Source organism: Erinaceus europaeus, chromosome 9, assembly GCF_950295315.1.
Source record: "Erinaceus europaeus chromosome 9, mEriEur2.1, whole genome shotgun sequence".
Lineage (NCBI taxonomy): Eukaryota > Metazoa > Chordata > Mammalia > Eulipotyphla > Erinaceidae > Erinaceus > Erinaceus europaeus.
In genome coordinates this window covers 123,319,247-123,344,826 of record NC_080170.1, presented here as the reverse complement: position 1 = coordinate 123,344,826, position 25,580 = coordinate 123,319,247, and the positions used below count along the sequence as shown (strand labels likewise).

The 25,580-nt window shown below is 49.5% G+C and overlaps 1 protein-coding gene across 3 annotated transcripts in view; it reads right to left on the bottom strand.

The window, feature by feature from the left end:
• DYRK1A (dual specificity tyrosine phosphorylation regulated kinase 1A) overlaps nt 1–19,488 on the bottom strand; it is a 131,552-nt gene extending 112,064 nt beyond the window's left edge. For 2 of the 3 annotated variants that reach the window (XM_060198692.1, XM_060198693.1), the window contains exon 1: nt 19,233–19,343. The gene's annotated coding sequence lies outside the window, so the exon portion shown is untranslated. Of the gene's footprint in view, nt 1–19,232 lie in introns of all 3 variants that reach the window. The other variant, XM_060198694.1, reaches the window with a different exon arrangement.
• Between the last annotated feature and the right edge of the window lie 6,092 nt (nt 19,489–25,580).

Below are 25,580 nucleotides of genomic sequence, written 5' to 3'. Positions count from 1 at the left end.
GGAGTCACTTCACAAGCAGTGAAGCAGGTCTGCAGGCGTCTGTCTTGCCCACCCCACCCCACCCCCACCTTCCCCTCCTCTCTCCATTTCTCTGTCCTACCCAACAACAACAAAAGCAGTAACAACAATAATAATTACAACAACACCCGGCTCCCCACCTGCAGGGGAGTCACTTCACGGGCGGTGAAGCAGGTCTGCAGGTGTCTGTCTTTCTCTCCCCAGTCTTCCCCTCCCCTCTCAATTTCTCTGTCCTATCCAACAACAACAACAGTACCAAAACCACCGATAAACAAGAGCAACAAAAGGGGAAAAAATGGCCTCCAGGAGCGGTGGATCCCCAGCGATAACCCTGGAGGCAAAAAAAACAAACAAATAAATAAATAAATAAATACAACAATAAACAACAAGGGCAACAAAAGGGAAAAATAGCGTGTAGGCACCTAGCCCCCGCAATAACCCGAGGCAAAAAAAAAAGACTAAATAAAATTTGATTACCTATATGCTGAAACTAAAAAATATTACATCACTCCAGAAAGCAAAAAAGAGGCCAAAGTGTGGGCCAGCAGAGAGACTAATAATAATAATAAAAAGAAAGAGCTTAATTAAAAGTTATCCCAGAAACAAAACTCAAGAAGGCTGGGTAGTAAGAGTGGGCCAAAAAAAAGTGGTGAGAGAGAAGCTCCAATTCAGGGGCTACATAGATGTTTCTTCTGTAGTGACATAACTACGCAATGATGACACAAAGTGAAAACACAAAATTACTTCTTTTTTTTTAACTGCTAAGCGCTGGCTGATGGTAGTGTGGGAGATTGAACCTGGGGCTTTAACTTTAGAGCCTCAGGCACGAGAGTCTGCATACTCATTCTGCTATCTACCCCTACCTACAAAATTACTTTTTATTACGCAATACGACGGTGAGTTATTCTGGTGTGTATCATGCCCTCTTCAAAATCTACAATTAATTCAACTGGGGAATCTGAGAGACCGTATGAAACCCAGAAGTCCCTCATTCAGCCTCACCTGGCTGAGCAAGAGTCCCGTCCTACAGCAGCAATGCACAAAAACGCACATGGCTCCTGCTCTCGAGATGAATCCCGCACTTGCCAAGACGTATTCCACAGAAGCAATATGGAATAATAACAGAGGGAGGGCTGAGCCTGAGTTGACTCCTATCTTATCAACTGCTAGGGAAAATGACTTCGCCTCCAAACACTTCTAAGTTTTATCACAGCTTAAATGAAAACACCTTACTAGGCTGTGGTATGCACAGGGCTTATCGAGTGACCAGAGCAAGCTCAGTCAAGACTGCCCCTGGGATGGGACAGGTGGGGAGCACGGTTCCCTCACAATATGCTACTGTGTGTGTGTGACTCTCCCAAAAGGTCATTTTTCTCCTGGCCTATTTCACTGACAGCATCTCAAGAAGGGGTCTGCAGAGCACATAAACGGGGAAGAGAAGTCCCCCTGTAAAGCTCACGAGTCTCTAAAGCTGGGAGGAGGCAGGGCTGGCTGGGGCTGGCGCGGACACCACAGAACACGCTCTGTCGGCAGGGCAGGGCAGAGCAGGGCAGGGCAGGGCAGGGCAGGGCAGGGCAGGGCAATGTCTGTGAGGTGGTCTCCTCCCTTGGAGCGTGGCCAGGGCTCATGGCCTCTGACCAAGAGAATGCATCAAAGGTGACAGGTGGGCTGTCACAGTTACAAGATGTGAGGTGCCACGTCTGCTTTGCAGAAAATTCTCCTGCACCGTCTCTGAGAAGTGAAGTGGCCATGTCGAAACCACCACCGGCCACGGCAGAACACGGGCGGTGGCACGTGCCGCAAGGAGCAGACTTCTACCGACAGCCGCGCAGCTTAGCTCTCTCTCCAGAGAACCTTCTTCATACCTTCCTGTCCCTCCGTCTAACTTTCCGAACACACAGAACGTGGTTGAGACGACGGCTTTAATGTCCTTGTCTACCACCTGTGGGTGAGGGTGGTTCCAACCAGTCTGCTCGCGAGTCACGTGACTCCTGGTGCCAGCCCCCGCACAGACCTGGCCCTTTTCTACCAGGTGCCGGCCATGTCACACCGTTCGATGCTGGATTCTGTTGCATTTCTTTAGTTTGGGTTCTGCAGTAGCAGGGATTGGTCTCCTGCTCTCAGGCAGACCTCTGTAGTCCTGTTATTGAGCTCTGCCTTCCTGGCATCTCAAAGAAAACAGCATTTAAAGAGACCGGTCCATCCCAAGTCCTTGCAGCGGAACGGGGTACGGGGTAATGGTTTGGTGGAAGGTGAGATGTGCTGCTGCCTGGTCCTGGGGCAAAGTGGAAATGTACCCTTGAGACAACTATTCTGTAAATCAATATTCCCTCGACAAAGTGATGCTCCCGTTGATAAAAACAAACAAAGTAAACTTACAAAAATAAAGAAAAGGGGGCCAGGCGGGGGCGCACCTGCTCAAGTGCACACATCACAGTGCGCAAGGATCCAGGTTCAAGTCCCTGGTCCCCACCTGCAGGGGGAAAGCTTCACGAGTGGTGAAGCAGGGCTGCAGGTTACTGTCTCTCTTCCGCACTATTCCCCCTCCCCTCACAATGTCTCTGTCTCTATTCAAAAATCAATAAAGATTTTTTTAAAAAATTAAAAAAAAAAAAAAAAAAAGAAAGGAAGGAAGGACAAGACCAGAATGCCAGCCCCGTGCCGTGTGAGCTCTCAACACGGCTCTGCCAGCGTCCTGGGAGCTATGCCTCCGCACACAACAGGCCGCTCGCCCCTGCTGGCTCGGCTGAGTGTTCAGGGAGGAGCCACTGAAGAATCACCCAGCTGCTCTGCAGCCCCTTCTCTCCAACTCTTCGTTTTGGCCTCCTTTGGCTCCAACCCGTCTCTTCTGCTCAGAGAGAGAACCAGGCTCTACCTGGGATACCTTCCCCTGCCTGAAGATCTAAAACTGCCTGGAGGCAGAGAGTCAGACCTGCTAGGGTTCATCCCATCTGTTGTTTTCCTTTATAGAGGCAGAGAGCGACAGACAGACAGACAGACAGACAGACAGACAGACAGAGAGCCACCACAGGCCAAGTTTTTTTCAATGCAGTGGAGGTTGGGCTTGAACCTGGGCCTTGAGCAAGGCAAGACAGCACACTACAAGAGTGCGCTATTCTGGGAGTCGAGCAGTAGCACAACAGGTTAAGCGCAGGTGGCGCAAAGTGCAAGGCCGGTGTAAGGATCCCGGTTCGAGCCCACGGCTCCCCACCTACAAGGAAGTCGCTTCACAGGCAGTGAAGCAAGTCTCAGGTGTCTGTCTTTCTCTCCCCCTCTCTGTCTTCCCCTCCTCTCTCCATTTCTCTCTGTCCTATCCAACAACAATGACATCAATAATAACTGCAACAACAATAAAAAACAACAAGGGCAACAAAGGGGAAACTAAATTTTAAAAAAATTAAATAAAAATTTAAAAAGTGCGCTATCCCACTAGGGCAGACGCTCAGCTCATTCGCTTCCGGTCTCTCAGGGCTCACAATTCTGCACTGTCTATAGTTTAACATCTAAAATCAGCAGCTGGGCTGGGTGGTGGTGCATCTGGTTGAGCGCACACGTCACAGCGCGCAAGGACTCGGGTTCAAGCTTCCAGTCCCCACCTGCAGGGGGAAAGTTCACAAGTGGTGATGCAGGGCTGCAGGCGTCTCTATAACTCCCTCCCCTCCCTCCCTATCCTCCCACTCCTCGACTTCTGGCTGCTTCTATTCAATAAAGATGATTTTTAAAACTTTTTTAAAAGCTAAAAGCAGTGGTCTAGAAGGTGGCGCAGTGATAAAGCTTTGGACTCTCAAGCAGGAGGTCCTGAGTACGATCCCCGGCAGCACATGTGTCAGAGTGATGTCTGGTTCTTTCCCTCTCCTCTTATCTTTCTCATTAATAAATAAATAAAATCTTTAAAAAAAAAAAGTTAAAAGCAGTGGTGGCATGCTACTTTATGAGTTTCCTGGCTTCTATAGGAGGGCAGATTCATAATGTTACTGCTACATAGTCAAAACATAAGTCATGACTCCTGGCACTAATTCTACTTTATTTTAGTAGGTTGTATTGATTTATAATCGTATAAAATGCCAGGTGTTGGGAGTCGGGCGTTAGCGCGGCGGGTTAAGCACATGTGATGCAAAGCGCAAGGAACCGGCGTAAGGATCCCGGTTCGAAACCCCAGCTCCCCACCTGCAGGGGAGTCGCTTCACAGGCGGTGAAACAGGTCTGCAGGTGTCTGTCTTTCTCTCCCCCTCTCTGTCTTCTCCTCCTCTCTCCATTTCTCTCTGTCCTATCCAACAACGACGACAATAAAGCAGCAAAGGCAACAAAAAGGAATAAGTATTAAAAAAAAAAAAAAAAAAAGCCAGGTGTACAACTTCAAATTGTCTCACCACAGTCACCAAAGTCCTAGCTTGTACTGGTTATTTCTGCTGTCACCAGGGCATCACTGTTCTAAATTGACTTTAATTTTCAGACAGAGAAAAGATAGCACTTCTATGGGAGCTGGACTCGAACCTGGGTCCTGCACGTGACAAAACATGTACAACTATCCAGATGCACTCTTCTGCTGGCCATCTGGCAATGATTTCAAAGTAGTATTTGATAAGGTCCAGCTCCTAAACACACTTACACATCACTGTTGTCCTATGACCCGTCATATGTGCTCCCTTCTGTCTCTGTTCTTTGCTCTCCTGTTTCTTCTACATCCCACCACAGAGCATATGCCCTTGTCCACCCTGTCACTCCGGTACCCCAACACCTAGAACACAACCCTGGCCTACAACTGATGCTCAGATTCAGTAAATCAACATGCAAACTGGCTTTCTTGTTTGTTTCTTGTCACCAGGGTTATCACCGGGGCTGTGGGAGAGAGAGAAAGAGATATCTGAGGGGGCTAGGTGGTGGTACACCCCATTCAACACACACATTACAGTATGTGAGGACCAACGTTCAAGACCCCGGTCCCCAACTACAGGTGGGAAGCTTCACAACTGGCAAAGCAATACTACAGGGTGTGTGTGTGTATGTGTGTATGTGTGTGTGTGTGTGTCCCCGTTCCCTTGATCTCTCTCTGTCTTTATCCAATAAATAAATAAAAATAAATTTTAAAAATCTATTTTAAAAGCTACCGCAGCACTCTCCTCCCACAGCTAGTGAAGCCTCTGCCCCGCACGTATGGACCAGGCCCCTGAGCCTCACCTTGGAGCATGGGATGGAGTGTGTCTCTACTGGCCCCAAGCAAACTGGTTTTATTAGAAGTACTTTATTTCCTATAAACAGAGTTCTTCCCTCAAGAATTCTTATCTGGAAGCAGGTACCCTGACCCCGGAGAATTACTTAGAACTATTATCTCCCTTAGGGTCATCTAAGTAAAGGTTTTGGTTACAAACAAAAGAAAATCTAGCTTTGCTGAGTCTGAAAAGGAAGTCATTAAAGCATCTTGGGCAAGTCACAGAAAGTCCCAGGAGGGCCAGGCTGGAAGGTTACCTAGTTAAAAACACCCAAATTCAAACCACAAATCTGGCCCAGTTGGGACACTCACTGCAGCTTTTTTTTTTTTTTTTTTTTTTTTTGCCTCTAGGGTTACTGCCGGGGCTCAGTGCCTGCATCACGAATCCACTGCTCCTGGAGACCATTTTTTCCCCTTTTGTTGCCCTTTTTTTTTCTTCTTTTAATCATTGTTGTGATTATTATTATTGTTGCTGTTGTTGGATAGGACAGAGAGATGGGGAAGACAGAGAGGGAAAGAGAAAGATAGACACCTGCAGCCCTCTTTCACTGGACAAAATGCCTGCCTCCACTAATCACTGGCTAGAATGCTCACAGTCGAGACAGGCTCCAGGTCACATGATTACAACCCAACCACAACAGGGAGAAACAGGCACTGAGTTCTCATAGTGGAATATTACTGCCGCCCAGCAATACTGTTCTCTCTTTTTGGAAAAATGACTTTTATTGGGGACAAACTGATGTATACGGTGGTGGTTGTCACAACAGCAATATTCTTAATACAGATCTCCCCAAATACTGACAGCTAATTTTCTTGTTTATTATCTAAAAGGCATCGATTCTAGCATACCAAAACTTATCTATTTCAATCAATAAGTTATAGAAGGTCTGTTGCTTGTTTGTTTGTTTTAACCACAGCACACTGCTCAGTTGTGGTTTATAGTGGACAGGGGATTGAATTTGGTTTAAAAAGATTTTATTGGAGGCCGGGAGGTAGTGAAACGCAAGGACTGGCATAAGGATCCTGGTTCAAGTCCCCAGCTCCCCACCTGCAGGGGGGGGTCACTTCACAAGTGGTGAAGCTGGTCTGCGGGTGTCTGCCCCCACCCCCATCTCCCCTCCTCTCTCCATTTCCCTCTATCCTATCCAACAACAGCAGCAGCAGCGATGACAACATCAACAAAATGGAAAAAATGGCCACAGGAGCCGTGGATTCATGGTCCAAGCACCGAGCCCCAGCGATAAGACTGGAGGCAAAAAAAAAAAAAAATTTACTGGTGGCCAGGAGGTAGTGAAGCGGGTTAACAACACATAGTACAAAGCTCAAGGACCAGCATAAGGCCCCCGGCTCCCTACCTGCAGGGGGGTCACTTTACAAGCAGTGAAGCAGGTCTGCAGGTGGTCTATCTTTCTCTCCCCCTGTCTTCCCCTTCTCTCTCCATTTCTCTGTTCTGTCCAACAATAACGACAGCAATAACAATGACAATAACCACAACAACAATGAAAAAAAACAAGGGCAACAAAAGGGAAAAGAATGGCCTCCAGGAGCAGTGGATTCATGGTGCAGGCACCGAGCCCCAGCAGTAACCCTGGAGACCAAAAAAAAAAAAAAAAAAAAGATTGTATTACTTTTTATTTTTATTTTTTTTATTTTATTTTATTTTTAATTTCTTTATTGGGGAATTAATGTTTTACACTCAACAGTAAGTACAATAGTTTGTACATGCATAACATTCCCCAGTTTCCCATTTAACAATACAACCCCACTATGTCATTTATCATCCTTCATGGACCTGTATTCTCCCCACCCACCCACCCACCCCAGAGTCTTTGACTTTGGTGCGATATTACTTTTTATTTTATTACCACGTTTGATTATGTATTTACCAGAGCACTGCTGGACTCCGGCAATATGGTAGTGCAAAGGATTGAACCTGGGACCTCACTCACAGCCTCGGTATGAAAAGTCTGGTTTGCTTTCTCCCCACCCTCTCTTCTAAGTGTCTGACTTCAGGGCACTGAACTGTTTATGGGCGTTTTGTTGTCTGGAGAAAGTATATGGAACCGACTAGGATTAGCCTTAAATAAATTTACTCCCCACACCTCAGTTTTCTAACTTACAAGACAAAGCACCACCAGCTACCTTGTAGGGTTTCTGAGGTCATTACAGAGTCCCTGATGAATATGCAGTATCCAGTTCATAGCAGGACAGCAGCCATCACTATTTACAGTGGCTTATTTTTAGGAGGAAGAAGTCACTGATTTGCATGTATATCTTTTTTCCCAAACTGCCAAAAGGTTGAAGATCCAACTTTTTTTTATTTACTTTGCTAATTATAAAATGTTCTCTCTCCCTTAGGCCCTACGACACCTTAGGTAAAGTAACAAGGAGCTTAAAAACAGTCTAACACATTGCCACCAAAATGAAGTTTGAAAAATGAAAAATCGGGTGGGGGGCAGGGGTCCACATGGCATTCAGCCCTTGCCTTTCCATTTCTCTCCAGTGAGCCTTGACATGTAAAGAGGTGTGGGGGGTAGACAGCATAATGGTTATGCAAAGACTCTCACGCCTAAGCGTCCAAAGTCCCAGGTTCAATCCCCTGCACCGCCATAAGCCAGAGCTGATCAGTGCTCTGGTTAAAAAAGTAAATTAGAAGCAAAATAAAATATAAAGCAGAACCAATTTTTTTAAAAAGTGTCTTGAGGGCAAGGACCTTGTATGTTCATCTGCAAGTCCTGCACTCTGCCACCTGAGCTGCTTTCCCAGTTCCCTTGTGTCCACCTGACTCACTGCTGTACCACAGACCTGAGACCTTCAGTAATCTGTCTGGATATTTGCTTTTCTAACTATTTACTACTGCAACTATTGACTGAGAAAGATTTTGGAACCATACTGAAGCAAATCTTTATAAGCTTTCAAAAGTCTTGTTCATCTGACATCAACAGCAGCTTCCGTAATTTTCAGACTGTAAGATTCATTCTTTTGAAAACCTATCCATACCGTGAACTCCCCCTCAAATCTCCTTCTGTCACCCAAACTTGAAGCCAAAGCTAAGGCCAAAAGCATGCAAACAAACCGCTGTCTTCTCCTGCACGTCATCTTTCAGGTGAAGAAAAAGCAGAAGCTTACTGTAAATGCGAACTCGACAGGACCATGAATGCTGGGTGGCAGTCAGGTGTAGCTGGTGAAGGCACCTGACTGTGGGGAGCACGCAGGCCCCTCTCTGCCCTACAGAGGACTGACTGGTCTAAGTGCTAGAATAAACACAAGGCCTGCTTCCTGTCCTCCTTTCAGTAAAGACCAGGGTCCCCATCTGCCCCCTTCCTTTGCCTTCCTTTCTCTTCAGCACTCCCATAAACCCCTCTTGCGCTTCTGTCCCAAAGGCAGGAAAAAATCCCCTAGAGTTGTCCTGTGGTCCCGGGCTCAACTACCAAGTATCAAAACAAGTAGCCCACGGAATCATCAATAAATACTTATTTAGTGCTTACTGCATGTAGACAAAATACTTGCCAATCTGAGGCTGCAAAAGGACACAATATTTCTGCCCCTGTTCTTAGCAGAGCATTAAGCAAATAAGCATTTAAAAAAAAAAAAAAAAACCAGCTGCTGTGCTGAGTGTTACGAAAGGAAAGTACAGGGAGACAAAATTTTTAAAAGGAGGAACTAGGGAGGGGAGCTGTCTTCCCTGACAGTGTCATCAGAGCTGAAAGTGAAGAAAGCAAAGAGCAGGGGTAGATAGCATAATGGTTATGCACAGAACCTCTCATGCCTGAGGCTGCAAAGTCCCATGTTCAATTCCCTGCATATACCACCATAAGCCAGAGAGCTGGGCAGTGCTCTGGTTAACAGAAAAGGGGGGAAAGAAGGAAAGAAAGAAGGAAGGAAGGAAGGAAGGAAGGAAGGAAGGAAGGAAGGAAGGAAGGAAGGAAACTGAAAGGAAGAGGCGTTGAGTGTAGGTCTGGGAAGCAACTAGGGTAAAGGGCGGAGGGGGGCCTCCAGAGACCCTCCAGAGAAAATGGCACTCAGAGCTGGGCCCAGATCACCCAGCTAACGGATGCGGAGACTGACTTGGTCATTATCCTGCAAGTCACAATAAATCACTAAAGAGCTTCTTTAAAAAAGAGAATTCCTACTCATCTGCCTGCTCAGATACCTTTTCATTTCTGCCCATCCTACCAAACATACCTCTCTCCTTAGCCCTCAGCCTCCCCTGTATGTCAGATGTCTGAATCTTGTTCAGCAAGCAGCCTTCCTCCTTATCTGTCTGCACGAATCCCAAGACTCCTGCCTTCAGTTGCTTCCCTCTGCATAGCTGCCTCTAATACTGCTGAGTAACTGTGGGCCTTCAGGCCAATTCCTAGGTAAACTTACCTAGATTTACTGATATTCTAAACTGTACTAGTGAACCATTAGACGGAAATTCAAAAAATGAAATTGGGTAATAAAATATTCCAATGAGATGCTATTAATTTTCTTAACACTGCTCTGTGAAACTATCTTTTGGACCACAAAGGCAGTCTCTCTCAAGTAACAAATATGTTTGCTGTAAAAACACCACTGTATGACAACTGGTCTTTTCAAGGGAGAACCTAACAAATCAGGACGAATTTTTAGTAGACAGCACTAGTCTTAAGGACTGGTGTCCTACTGACTCAAACTTTAACCCAAAAGTAACTGTCAAAAAGACTAAAATATAGCCAACATTTTGACCATCAAAATGCAACAGAGGGTGGGGGTACACAGCATAATGGTTATACAGACTGTCATGCCTGAGGCTCTCAGGTTCAATCCCCCACACCACCATAAACCAGAGCTGAGCAGAGCTAAGCCAGAGCTGAGCAGTGTTCCGACAAAGGGGAAGGGGGGGGGGGGGGGCAACATAAAGAATTACTCAACGTGGGGCGGGGAGGTAGGCCACCCGGTTGAGCGCACACGGTACTATACGCAAGGATCCCGGCTCGAGCCCCCGCTCCCCACCTGCAGTGGAGAAGCTTCTCAAGCAGTGAAGCAGGCCTGCAGATGTCTTTCTTTCTCCCTCTCTATCTCCCCTTGCTCTCTCAATTTCTCTCTATCCTATCCAATAAAATAGAAAAAAAAAAAAAAAGGCTGCCAGGAGCAGTGGATTCGTAATGCAGGCACTGAGCACCGGCAACAACCCTGGTGGCAAAAAGAAAGAAAAAGAATGGCTTGATTTCACAAAGTCTGTCCCTTTGATGAAAAGCGCGTCTGCCCTGGTGCTTACGGCACGGCCGGCCTCCTGCTCCTTCATCTCTGCGACCTAACACAATGTACCTGTTTACTGAGGCTTCCAACTGCGCTGCAAAACCACAATGGAGGTTCTACCAATTTACCTACTGCTGCCATTTTGGGGGAAAAGTTATCTTTTTTTTTTTTTGCACCATTCAAATAATGTCTCTCAGTGGTGACTCATGTGATGTCAAGACAAAGGCCTGCTCCCGGCCCTCCTCATCCCCCAACCCAGACTGCTGTGCCCCAATCTGCAGACTCAGCCTCCTGTCTCACTGCTGCCCCGCCCCACCACGCCAAACTCTCTCTCCAGGCACACAACCGGTCCCAAAATCACTTCCCCCAGCCAGGCCTCCACCACACATCTGCCAGCCTCCCTCCCACAAGTCCGCCCAGATAAATGCCCAGAACTATCCCACGTGCCTGTGCTCTCTCAATACTTGCTGGCAGCCATGTTTTCACCTGTGTTACATTAACTATGCAACTATCTCCACACTAAAAACAAATTAAGCAAATCTGACTTTTGTAGCCAACGCCTCTACCACCATAACCTACCATCTCATACAGAGGACAATAAAATGCTTGCTCAGCTGAAAAGGAAAAGGAAAAAGGATCCCCTTGAACAATTCGCCAAAAGAAATAAGAGAAGAGTCAGAAAATACTGTAACTACACAATAACAAAAATGAACATTTTGCTACTTAAAATGAAAGATGTGCGGCCTGGGAAGTGGCTCCGCAGGCAGAGTGCAGAACTTGCATGTAGGAGAGTCTGAGTTCCATCCCCAGCACTGCCTGTGCCGGACTGATTCTCTGCTCTCTCGCTCGCTCGCTCTCTCTCCTATAAAGTACGTCTTTTTCACAAAATGAAAGATTCACAGTTTAGTACTCACTATTTAAAATTAAGACTTGTAAACACTGGGCTGCTCCAACTCACTCCTAAAGAAATGAAAATCCAAACAACTAGTCACGGATTATTTACCTATTGACAGAAGATCTACAACTCCGACATACCAACGTTGTGAAACTGCTGACAGAATATACACACACGCCTGCTCCTTTCTGCAGGACTACTTGGTGCATCCACCTTACAAACATCTACAGCGATCACCAGAACAGACACACCCACAAGCAAGTGCCCATGTAACTTTGTAACAGACGTTATTTATTATGTAGTCACAGGTAGGGGCAAAGAAAAAGAGCCTCGACACCTGCAGGTGGGGTGATCTGACACTGCTCTATAGGGCTTGGTCTCTTATTTAAACCATGAGTACATATTTGTTAGTCTCGAAAACCATCCCATTGGTGATCAGAACAATACCTGTCACTACTCTGTAAGACTGCTCAAACAGGAACTCTAACCAAATGATAAAATACTAGGGGGGGAAGTGGGGCGGACACTCCTATTCCAGAATCACTCACCCGCTCCAGCGGGTCCTCAGAAATTTAAGTATCAGTCGTTTTACCGACACCTTCTCAGGAGGCCACCAAGTGACCAGAAAGTGTTGCCCAGGACCATACCTAAAGGACACAGGCGACATTGATCACACATCCCTTCTTTTCCTCAGGCAAGAAAATGGACCCATGACAAAAAGGTCCCTTTTGAGTGCCGGTGTTGACCTCCCAAATTTTTAGTGACTACCAATCTAATTAATAAAAATAAAGTGTTAACCTGCTAATACATGCAGAATACTCTTCGAGGAATATTTCCATTTTAAATTGGGAATTCAGCCCTTACCTTAATCTAATAGAATGAATTCAATAGTCCGAAGAATAAACCCCGTGAAATGGAAATAACACTCTAGGGAAACGACGCACCTGTGTTCTTTCTAATCAAGACAAGTAAGCACCTCACCCTACCCACTGCAGTGCTGACACTAAAGCTCTAAAACCTTCAACTTTCCACCTTTCAGTACCCGTCTGAGTAGTTCAAACTATGTTTTTGTAAGGCTAAAAAGGCTGTAAAAGTAGGCTGACCATTCACCTCCAATGAGCTCACACACAAAAAGCAACATATTTAAAAATGGCAGCTATTCCATAAATTCTAATACCAGTGGGACTCTGTTCTCTGTCCCCTCTTCAAAGAATAAAGGGTCAGGAGTTCGGGAAACAAATACTAGTCCCAGACCTGCTGGTTTTCAGATACATGGAAGTCTCTCTGCATTCACTCCCTTCTCTAAAATTAGGGAGACAGAAGACTCCTTAGGGTTTCTTAAATCGGTCCCACTATATCAGGATTTCCAGGGGAGGATCCTAATAAATAAAGCAGATGCCAGGACATCACCCCAAACCGACAGAAGTGTGTGAGCTTGGGAACCCCACAACACCGGGACAGGACCTTCTGACGGTTGTTTGAGAACCAACAGTGTTCCCACTTCTCTCTACTAGATCTAACACTCTAGTTCAAAAGAATCCCACGTCTTCCTCTTTTTTTCAAACCCACAGAAACTGCAGAGGAATAGACTAGGTAGTAAATGTAATCCGAAAAGAGCCCTGCTACATTTACCCTCCCTGCAACTCCACTGGCGTTTACCGGCAAGATGCGAGTGTGACTTGCAACTATTTGCTGAGATGTGAGCAGGGACCCAAACTCCGCCGGGTGCGGACTACTAACTTCAACCTGGAGTTTCTCTATGAGCCAGCACAGCAACGAGGAATCCAGTTTCTAGCAGAAATCAGTGTCAGAGCGGGGGATAGACAGCAAATGGTCATGTAAAAGAGGCGCTCATGCCTGAGGCTCTGAAGTCCCAGGTTCAAGCCTCCACACCACCATAAACCACAGCTGAGCAATGCTCTGGTTAAAAAAAAAAAAAGATCTAAAAAAGAAGACAGTGTCAGTAAGATAGCATGCTACCAGGTCCAAAATGCCCTCACTACGCCAGCTCGAGCTACTTTTCCCCCTAGTCTGACATAGATGTGCACACTTTTATATACTGCGAGTCTATGATTTACTTGAATTTGCACACCATAGTTAGGACAACTGACGGGGTGGGGGAGACAGCATAATGGGTATGCACAAACACTTTCATGCCTGAGTCTCTGACGTCCCGGTTCGATCCCCAGCGCTACCATAGCGCTGCGGTAAAAATTAAATGAACTGACCACGGGAGTCGGGCTGTAGCGCAGCGGGTTAAGCGCAGGTGGCGCTAAGCGGAAGGATCCCGGTTCGAGCCCCTGGCTCCCCACCTGCAGGGGGAGTCGCTTCCCAGGCGGTGAAGCAGGTCTGCAGGTGTCTTTCTTTCTCTCCCCCCTCTCTGTCTTCCCCCCCTCTCTCCATTTCTCTCTGTCCTATCCAACAACAATGACATCAATAATAACTACAACCACAACAACAACAAAAAAAGGACAACAAAAAGAATAAATAAATAAATAAATAAAAATTTAAAAAAAAAAAAATTAAAAAAAAAAAATGAACTGACCAGATATGGAAAAGAGAATTTATCGATTCAATTCATGCAGTAAGCTGTCTTTTCAAAGTTTACTTCTTAAGCTGCTTTTCAAACATCAGCATGACAGGCAATCCCTCATTCATAGAAGAAAACACATTTCCAGCCGGAGACCCCCTACAAGACCACACGGCTCAGCCTCCTCCGCAGTGTGGCATGGGCACCCAAGTCCAGAGCGAGTGTGAACAAGTCACGAGTACGACTTCCAGGTCTGCCCTTCCAAGGACCTCACTCACTCCGCTCCAGCCTGTGGGTGTGGAGGGGCGCTGTCCCGGACTGTGAACTGGTGTCCTCTCAGGCACGGGAAGGAAAGCAACAGGACAGGAGAAAGCTCAGCCCCTAACCCCAGGGAGCTGCCACAGCAGCCAGACGGCACTGTGAGATCCCAGGGTGCAGACACGGCCCGCCTGCCCGGCCTTAGGTTCGAAGTAACCCTTACGGTCTAAACTGATAGCAAGCATGTAACAGTAACTACTTAACTGCTCAGTAAAGCTAGTTTACACTTCGGGAAGCACTCAGCTCACTCGCCGGCCAGCCGGCCGGGTCCTGGGCAGGCACACAGGGAGCAAGGAGACCAGAGGGCACTGTGCCCAAGGCCGCCCGACGCAGGAGCGGGAAGGCCGGACTCATCCCATCACGCCAAGTGCCCGTGTCCCCAGCTGTCAGGCACTGGAGCCACAGACGCCAGTGTTCCCGGAAGTACCACTCCTGCCCAGCTGGACCTTCAGCCCACCGGAGAGAGCCGCACTGAGGAATACGGGGGGGGGGAATGATACAGCTTTTGTGGTAAAAGCTATGGTCCTGTGAGGAAGATGGGCCGGGCACCTTATCTAGACTGGTGGTCTGGGCAAGGCCTAGAAGGCTGAGTGTGAGGAAAGCGTGAGTGAGGAGACGGGAGAGGCACAGAGCAAAGTCTGTGTGCATTCCTGTGTCAGTCCCATCACCGCCACAGCGAGCCACTGTGCTCTAGTCACACGGCAGTCCAGGCAGTCCAGACTCGCTGGGGGCCGGCTCCCGGACTGACCATCCCTCTAGCCTGCCAGCAAGCAAGCAGACTGGGGGGAGGCGGACAGAGTGCACTTCCTTTTTACACAAAGCCTAACCACAAGCGATCCGGAAGATCACCTGAAAAAATATACGCGCGTGTGTGCGTGCGTATCAACTCTCCCCATTGCAAAATACTACATGCTTAGAAAAATCAGGGAGTAATGAATAGGGATGCCGTTTAAAATAGAGGTGATGCTGAAAAACCAGTTTCGTTCCATGTTAAACCAGTTCACTGAGCCACTCCCACCATGAAAGAGACCAAACTTAACACACATCTTAAGTTACTGGACGCTTTCTATAAGACAAAAGCACACCTGCCTCAAACAAAAATACTTGTATTCCTTGTCAAAACTTTAACAGTAATACAAACTTTCAAAATTTCCCTTCTAGAAGAGAGGGTAGACAACTCGTAGAAAAAGTTTACAAAGCCAAAGTGATCCAGTATGGGCAAAATGTTGGTGCTCACTTTGGTAAATTAGCACCACCGATGAAGAATTAATTCCACTTCACTTTTCAATGCTAGAAGCAAGACTTCAAAGCAAGAGTCTAACTTTTTCAAAATATCTGGCCGGCTTCCACAATGCAGTGTTTCCTAACCACAAAACTAAGGTGGTGCAGTCACTAGGTCAGGAGATGAGCCAGGTCTCTCTCTAATACCTAACATAAACCACAGTTAATGCAACCTTGTGAGGTCAGCACTGCACTTTCACTCAGCCCTGGGTAAACTTCACAGCCCTAGTTTAACATGGTTCAACGAATATAAGGGAAGTTTCCCAGAATCTTACTCATTTAGGGGCAACTGGAGGAAAGTTTAGGTGATCTAAAACAATTTTGCTGCCCCCAACTAATAATTAAACACATTTTTAGCTTCTCAATTTTTAATCCGAAGACGTGTTAAGCCTTGGACTCTGAATTGACACAATTTCTCCAGCCACTGAAACATGGTCCACTAGTCAGATGTTTATAGTAAGAAGTCTTTTGAAAGGCGCAGCCACTGTCTACACATTCAGATCACACAATTCCCTGGGACAGGGCAGGCTGTCAGTGTCAAGTTTCAGATGACCATGTTTTGATGAGTTCAAGGAAGATCTTCACTTCAAAACAGAAAACAGATCTGAGTTAACAGAGGTAACCACCAAAGCACTCAACAAAAAGTGAGGGTCTCTTAGTTCTCAGCTTAAATAACTGGTAGCAAACACAACAAAATCGTAACATTTATGAAACTTTTGTGAAAAAAAAAAAAGTCAAGATCTGTCCAATGCAATGACTTTCCTGAAGTCCTTAGGTTTTGCAGAGTTTGGATGGCCAATATTTTGTAGTAGCTAGGGTGGGGGTTTAGGGAAAGTTCAAAGATACCACACACACACACACACACACACACACACACACACACACACATATAAAAGTAACACATGACCTATCAATACCCTTCTCAAAGTTTCTCCCATCCAAACTTCTCTTCTACAAACTGCATGGATTGTTAACCATAAACATCCGTGTGAGAAACATGTCTGGGCAGTCTAAGTTTCTAAACTATTTTCTTTTGAAGTAGTCCCCAAAACTCAATGTAAATTATCAGGGCTCCTCCCGCCCCCGCACCCGCTGGATAGTTTTAAAACAAAATGTATGCTGAGGATCACTCTATCAAGGATTACAGCAAGCTATCTTGAGTTTTGCCTTTGCAGATAAATATTCATAGCATCGTGAAAGTCTATGTAAATTCTTCAAATACCAGTTGCTACACTTACTACTCTCCACCCCCACATCTTAAAAATCACAAACACAGTAACTCTTCATAAATAAAACTGAGAAGCAGGCCTCAGACAACATACTACATACAGTAGGGAGAGAATAAATCTGGCCAAGGGTCTTTCATCCCAAACTCCAAGCAAGACAACTGGTTACAACCGAACCTTCTCATTTATTCTGGATATTAGTGGTCCTAAGGCTGCATGCTCCTTGGCACACCATAATCTGTCCCGTTGAAGTTTCTGGTAGGCCCCACCAAAATAAACTATTTCAGAAACGATCATATACCTAAACATCACAGAATCTCTCTACTTGGTCCATCTTGCACCCTGACCAAGAGGCCATCCCAGTCTACCTCAACTCCACAATCATCTCTTGATCTTCAAGGTCTGTGTCTTCATCTTACAGAGGCAGCGCAGACCGTATTTTCTAGAATAATCATATTACTTCTTGAGCTCATCCATCCCTTCTGGGTTAAACAGGAACCTCTATTCAGTTTTATGATGGAAGCTGGGGTAGTCACTGGCAAGAATACTGAACTTTCGGGCAAAGGTTAAAGTCTAGGTGAACTTGGGACAGCCACCATGGACGGCGGGTGCTGCTGTTACAGAAGCAGAGGGAACTGGAAGTTACAGTCTTATGTGTGTTTTCACAAAAGTTAAAAATAAAAGCCTTAACTCCAACCAAGCAAACTTTTCTTCTTAGCTGCTATTTCTTTTTAAACTATCATCTTCTGCCCAAATTTTCCTGCACATATTTTATCTCTACTCACATCTATCATCTATCTGAAGGTAAGATCCCCTTGAAGGAATCTAGAGAAACGTAAAAAAAAGGAAGGCAAACAGAAGCTCCACTGAATCACCAAGCCGTCCCCAGAGTACTAAGCATATCCATTTTAAACTTTGTGTATGGAAAGCATAAAGGGTCACAGAGTACTCAAACATTAAAAAAAAAAAAGACTTAAAAATAACTTTACACAAAACTTTCGCATGAGTCACCCATACTTAAATGATGCCTATAATTAAGTGTGAAGAACAAAACGCACCATGACTTTTTTTTTTTTTAATTCCTTCCATTCAGAATCTGTTGACATAGTTGGGGGAGGGGGAGGGAGAGACACCCTGACAAGTTGTGACTCAAGGGCCCTTCTGTCTGTCCGTCTGTCTGCCCCTCTCCCGGCCTTTAGAGCCCTGAGTCATTACTCACGGATGGCCCCCAGAATGGGCCAGAGCCCAGGGCAGGACGACGGGGGGGGGGGGGGGGGGCACGGGCAGCCCCTCGGCCCGCAGCTGCGTGACCTTGGATGCTCTCCCCATCTGTGAAATGGGTGGCCGCGCCTCCTGGGTGCGGGTGCGGGTGCGGGGGGAGGAGGGAGTCCACACCCGCCAGAAGCCCCCCGAGGACGACTCCTCTGGGCTGGGAGCTGAGTCCTGGGCGGGATCCCCGGCACCGCACGGGGAGGGGGGGGGCTGGGGGTGGCGGATGTCGGGGTGGGGAGGGCAGGGGAGGGGTCTCTGGGAACCGCGGTGCCCCCCCCCCCCCCCGCATCCCTCCTGCCCCGGCTGACATTTTCCTCGCTGCCCCCCCGCCCAGCGGCCTGTCCCAGGTGTCCGCCATGGCTGGGGGTGGTGGGGGCTATAAATAAACCCGGCGCGACCCCGCAGGCTCCCGGGGTGGGTGGGATTCCCGGGCTGGGGCCCGCACCACTCCGGGGACCCCCACCCCACCCCCACGCCGGTGCCCCCGGCCTCCTGCACACACTGACACACACAGACAGACACACAGACACACACACACACAGGCAACCCCCCCCCTCCCCGCCATGGCCGCCGTGCTGGGCGGAGGAGGAAAAGGAGGAGGAAGAGGAGGAAGAAGGGGACACCCGGGCTCCCGACCTTCGCCGGCGCCTCGCCCCGCAGCCAGCCCCATTTTCTTAACCCGCGCATTGTCCTTGCCGAGCGGCCCGAGAGGAGGGTCGAGGGAGGAGCTGCGCGGGGAGGAAGAGGAGGAAGAGGAGGAGGAAGAGGAGGAGGAGGGAGAGGAAGACGGCCGCCACCCCCGCCGCCGCTCGCCCCGGACCCCCGGCTCCCCCAGACCCCCGGCTCCCCCAGCTCCCGGACCCCCGGCTCCCGGCTCCCCCGGCTCCCGGACCCCCGGCTCCCCCCGGCTCCCCCGGCTCCCGGATCCCCCAGCTCCCGGACCCCCGGCTCCCCCGGCTCCCGGATCCCCCGGACCCCCGGATCCCCCGGACCCCCGGCTCCCCCGGCTCCCGGATCCCCCGGACCCCCCCCGGACCCCCGGCTCCCCCGGCTCCCGGACCCCCGGCTCCCCCCGGACCCCCGGCTCCCCCAGGCCGCGGCGGCCCCGCAACTTTGCCCGCGCTCGGCCCCCCGAGGCCCGGCCGCCCCCTGCGCGCCCACCCCCGGGGCCCGCGGCGCCTCCTCCTAAGATGGCAGGTCCCTCCCTCCCTCCCTCCGTCCTCCCCGCCCGCCCGCCCGCCGGCCCGGCCGGACACTCACCGGGACGCTGGCGGGGCCGCTCCCTCCGCTGAGTCTCGGCGTCGGGGACCCCGCCGCCGCGCTGTCCCCCCCGGCGCTCCGGGCCGGGCTCCTCGGCGGCTCCGCGGCGGCGGCGGGGCCGGGCCCGGGTCCCCCCTCCCCCGGCGGCGAGGACCGCGGTGACCGCGGGGGCGGCGGCGGAGGGCGGCGGAGGGCGGCGGGGCCCGGGCCGGCGGCGGGCGAGGCGGAGGGCGGCCGCCGCTGCTGAGGGGCCGCGGCGCTGGGGGAGGCTCACAAGATGGCGCGCGCTCCGAAGCTGCGCAGCGCCGGGCCCGGGCGGCGGCGGCGGCGGCGGAGGCTGATCCGCCAGGAGCGCCCGAACCGCCCGCCCCCGAGCGCCCGCTCACACCCGCGCCCCACGCGCGCCCGCGCTCACACCCCGCACACTCACTCGCTCGCTCGCACGCGCGCGCCCGCACACCGGGCCCGCCCGCCCGCCCGCCTGCCCGCTCGCCGGCGGCGGCGGCGGCGGCGGCGGCCCCTCAGCAACGGCGGCGGCGGCGGCCCCGGCGGCGGCGCCCGCACCTCCCGCGCGCCGGTCCGATCCGCAGCGGCGACGGCAGCAGTCTCCCCGGATCCCCCCGCCGCTCCGGCCGCCGCCACCCCCGCCTCACTCCAATGGGGCTTTTTATTATTATTCGGGCGGGAAGCGAAAGGGTTTAAAAAAAAACCAACCAACAAAATGGCGACGGACCGACCCGGTCGCTATGGCAACTGTCAATCAAAACGCAACACCCCGGCTGACGTGCTGACGTCCTCCGCCCCGCCCTCCCCTTCCCCGTCCGCCGTCCCGGCCCCCCAGCGGGCGGGGTCTGTTGCCCGGACGACGGCGGAGCCCGTTCTCCCCCCCCCCCCCCCCGCCCTCCTCGGCGGCGCCGGCCAATCAGCGGGCGCACCCGCGGTCACGCGGAGGATAAATTGGGAGCTGGGGCCCGGCGCCGGGTGTCAGCGGAGGGCGCGTGATGCGCTCGCGGGAGGGGCCGGGCAGGCGGGGAGGGGGAGGGGGGGAGGGAGGAGGGGGCCAGGCGGCGGCCCGGCCTGTGCGGAGCATCGCCCCGCCCCGCGCCCGCGCCCGACTGCAGCCCGGGGAGCGCGCGCGGCCTGGGTGCCCCGCCCGCGCTGTTGGCGGGGGGCGGGAGGGGGACACGGGAATCCACTCCGGCGCGGGCCGGGGGCTCCTGCGGGGCGCACGTGGTGGCACCAGCTTGCAGCCCCCGGGGTGACCCGACCTGAGAAGGGGGTGCCGGGGCCCTGCCCCCCCCCATTCCGGGAAACCACTCTCGTGCATCCCCACATTGGCCCCCCCTTCTGTCTTCCTCCTCCCCTCCCCGGAAAATGCCCGCGGAGGCCACCTCCTCCTTCCAGACGCCCCAGGAATCCCGGGCGCTGCGCCCCAAACCGGGATACCTCTGCGGCTGGTCACCTGGATTCCAGCAAAACTCAGCCCCCCCCCCTCCACCACCACCCCTTTTTTTTTCTTCTTCTTCTTCCTCTTTTTGCAGCATCCTATGCCCACGTTGGGAAATTGGGGGCCGAGTCATCATCAAGGGAAAATAAGAAGTTTCCTAGGCTGGACAGGCTGGCCCACCCCCCCGCCTCCCCGCACCCCAACACCTGGCTGGCCTTGCGGAGCGGAATCCCACCCTCCCCCTCCCCCTCCCCCCTCTTAACGAAGGCTCTGGGGCTCTGCATTTCTGCTCCAACTCACTGTCTTTTTTTTTTTTTTTTTTTTTTTAATGCACCATCGGAGTTCCCAGAGTCTTGATTCATCCACAGCCCTTGATTAATATCCTGGCTTTCGTTGGTTTTCCTCCGTGCTTCTCCAGATTTTCAGACCTAGGTATGTCAGAAGCCCTGCCATACTGACCGTGTCATTCCGACGCGGTCCCTCGCGGAAATTGAGATTTTGTAGCAATCTTAATAAAATGGAAACCCTAATAAATATTACAGTGAGTCAGTGAAGAGGATATGGAGAGAGACTGTTGTAACAAATCATTAATAAGCCGATTGACTGGCTAGCTTGATTTTTACCATCTTAAGGTAGTGCCCATTACCAGTCTATTTCCCTGGACTAAATCGGTTTACTGATACAGTAACAGCACAAACAATCTTACAGGCTAAAGAGAAGCAACCGCATAATATCTGCCGGTCCCCAGCCTATGTGAGCCAAGCAAAAAAGCTGCCACAGAATTTTGTGTCTCTTGTTTTGTTTTTCACCCCACAAATATTTCCCTCCTATTGTTATAGGAAACACCGACATACCAATGCAACCACTCAGATTCAGCACTAGCCTTGAAGAACAGAAAATGGGCAAAAGTAATCCCACAGATAACTTACTTCAGATGGAGTCTGCGTGCTGTCAAAAGTTTCCATGACTCAAAAGTACGGTTGGACTGCTGACTCATTGAAAATTACCCCCGCTAAATGTAATTAAAGTCCCAAGTTCAACTGGAGCTTTTTTGAAGGAAGTGGCCAAGGCTACCTTGAGTCTCCAGGTTCACACTCACACCCATCCAACCAACTCCTTCCTGCTGCCTCCTCTGCTTCCTATTCCTTACACCCCTGCTACCTTGACATTTGCAAACTTAACCACTAAGTTTGACTCGAATTTGTATTGCTAGTAATAAAGGAAACTTGCATAATTAATCTCTTAGTTAATCTGGAAAGACTGTGATGGCATCTCCAGGCCTGTATGCTTGTCTTCAGCTACTTCAGCCTGGAAGGTGATGAGGGGAGAGGCAGGCTCTTGAGTTGAGAGGGACAGAAAACATGGTGGATCTGTTTTCCTGTCAAGAAGACGCCCTTCCACCCTTTGCAGGATGGTACAGCCTCATATTTTTTGTTTGTTTGGTTTGGTTTGGTTTTTTTTTTAGATATTATTTATTTATTTATTTATGAGAAAGATAGGAGGAGAGAGAAAGAACCAGACACATCACTCTGGCACATGTGCTGCTAGGGATTAAACTCAGGACCCCATGTTAGAGAGTCCAAAGCTTTTATCACTGCGCCACCTCCCGGACCACGACACAGAGTATGGATGAGTGAATCGTCCTGTGCTGGAGTGCTATACTCGGCTTTGTAGAGGCTTCACCTAAAGTGTACAGACTGGGGATATAACATAATGGTTATACAAAAAGTCTTCCATGCCTGAGGCAACCAGAGGTCCCAGGCTCAATTCCCAGCACCACCATAAGTCAGAGCGGAGCATTGCTCTGGTGATAAAAAAAAAAAAAAAAAAAAAAGTTTAAATTGGTACTACTGGCTCCAAACAAGGGAGCAAATGTAGGCAAGAAAGACCTTGGTTCAGGAGCCAGTTTAGTACTGACAGACATCTGTACTGCTCATCAGACCCACAGACAGATGCGTCATAGCTTTATCTGCCATAGATGTTAACCTGTGACTGCAAAGACCCCAACTCATGGATGATGACAACATCCTCTTCACTTATGCCATACATTCTCAGCAGAGTGTGAATCCTTATGGCAGCAGCAGTAAAAAAGAGAGAAAAGGGAGTCCGGCGGTAGCGCAGCAGGTTAAGCACACCTGGCGCAAAGTGCAACGACCTGCATAAAGATCTCAGTTCGAGCCCCCGGCTCCCCACCTGAGTCGCTTCACAGGCGGTAAAGCAGGTCTACAGGTGTCTTTCTCTCCCCCTCTCTGTCTTCCCCTCCTCTCTCCATTTCTTTCTGTCCTATCCAACAATGACGACATCAATATCAACAACAATAAAATAACAAGGGCAACAAAAGGGAATAAATAAATAAAAGAGTGAGAGAAGAGGGTCAGGTGGTGGTGCACCTGCCTAAGGGCACACATTACAGGGCACAAGATCCTGGTATCAAGCCCCTGGTCCCCACTTACAGAGGGAAAGAAGTATTAAAAATAATAATAAAATTTAAAGAGAAAGAAAGGGAATGCAAGTTCCAAATAAATCATTTCCCAAGGTCACACCACCAGTAAGTAGTGAGGCCAGGGTTCAAATGCAAGAGCCAAGATGGAAATGCAAAACTGATACTTTTCCCCCACACCAAGCTGACCCAAGATTATTTAAAGACTTGAGTCTTTACCGAGGTCGAACATGGGCCTTACCACGTATGAGGGCCTGGGTTCTAATCCTAGCACCACATGGGAGTAACATGGATGACACCAGGGGAGCTCCATGGATGGTGGAGCAGGGCTTTACTTCATCTCCTTCTCTGCCTCTCCCTCTCCTCTCTCTCTCTCTCTTCCTTTTTCTGTCTCTGAATAACAAATGAACCATTAGGCCCAGGAGGCAGCTAGGCTGTATTGCACATTGTGCATTGTGTTGACTCCACAGTGATATATATATAATTATGGAGTCGGGCGGTAGCGCAGCAGGTTAAGCACACCTGGCACAAAGCACAAGGACCGGCTGAAGAATCCCGGTTCGAGCCCCCGGCTCCCCACCTGCAGGGGAGTCGCTTCACAGGCGGTGAAGCAGGTCTGCAGGTATCCATCTTTCTCTCCCCCTCTGTGTCTTCCCCTCCTCTCTCCATTTCTTTCTGTCCTATCCAACAACAACGACATCAATAACAACAACAATACTAACTATGACAATAAAACAAGGGCAATAAAAGGAAATAAATATTTACAAAAATTTTAAAATAATAATAATCAAGATGAGACTATGAGGTTGGCAGCTGGAGGTGGTGGGTTGGTAGAGCCTAGGACTTACGTGGAGATGGTCCTGAATTCAATCCCTGGTGCCTCATGTACCAGGGTGATGCCCTGGTTCTCGCTCATGCTCTCTTCCTTTCATTAGTAAATAAATACAAAAAATATATAGAAGAATAATATGGGGGGTGGCAGGCAGTAGCGCACCTGGTTAAGTGCACATACTATAGTGCGCAAAGATCCAGGTTCAAGCCCCCCACCCCCACCTGCAGAGGGAAAGCTTCACAAATGGTAAAGTAAAGCTGCAGATGTCTCTCCGTCTCTTTCCCTCTCTACCTTCCACTCCCCTCTCAATTCCTCTCTGTCTCTATCCAGTAATAAATAAATAAAATCTTTAAAAAGAATAACATGTGGACATTACAGTTTACTATTTATTATGAGGGAGAGAGAGGACGAGGCACCACAGAACCAAAGCCGTGGCACTCCTATATGGTGGCGGTGGCAGGGGGTGAGACTGGAACCCATACCATTGAGGAGAGAGATGGCATCTTCATTTGCATAGCCTTGCTTTCTGCAAAGGAAAAGACTAGGAGATGGTTCATTTAGTCATGTGTTCACCCAGTCATGCAGGAAGCCCTGGGCATCCCAGACACCACAAGGGAACACCACAACACTGGGGGGAAACTCCAAGGATGGTGGAGCTATGCTGTGGTGTCTCCGTTTCTCTGTTGCTCTCTCTAGCTCTCTGAAATAAAAATAAAGTGAACCGGGAAGTTGTGGAATCACGCAGATAAGACCCCAATACTGAAAAGAAAGGAAAAAGAAAGAAGAAAAAAGAAAGAAAAAGAATACTGGTATATGATACCACTCACCCATCACTCCAGTCTACCTGTGGCCATGTGCTTTCCCAATGGACTCAGTCCAGACTCTTCCCTGCCATCAGCCTTACTGCCCGGACACTCCTCACCTCCCCTTTGCCAGGCTCCTGGTCCTGCCCGTGCCCTACGGCCATCTTCCAAGCATCCAAAGTGTGCACCCAAGGCTGTGCTGTGCCAAGATGCCATCGAAATGGTGCTGTTCTATAAAGGACAACTGTCATGACTTTTCCATCAGCGAGGAATGTTTACCAAGTTATGACACCCCTTGCCATCACTAGTTTCTTTTTTTTCTTTTCTTTTTTGTATCATCTCTATTTATTGGACAGAGACAGCCAGAAATTGAGAGGGAAGGGGATGGTAGAAAGGGAGAGAGAGACAGAGAGACCCCTGCAACACTGCTTAACCACTTGCAAAGCTTTCCCCCTGCGGGTGGGGGACAGGGGCTCAAACCTGGGCCCTTGTGCACTGTAGCATTTGCACTCAACCACATGTGCCACCACCCAGCCCCTCCGTCACTAGTTTTTGTTCCCCTTACCTCGGGATAATGGCTAGATCAAAAAATGTGCAATTGTTTGATTTCACTTTGTTTCGAACTTGGTAAAACAGTGTTTTGTAACATCTTTGGCCAGACTTGAAGTCCACTTGACTGTATTGATTCATACCTGGATAATGTCTTCCTCAATCGACAGGTTGAAGGAAGAATGCCCTAGCAAAACTGAAAGACAAGTACGCGAAGGGAAGATTATGTGGGAGGCATAGAACTGCGCACGTCACTTACCTCAGTGGCTCATTAGCT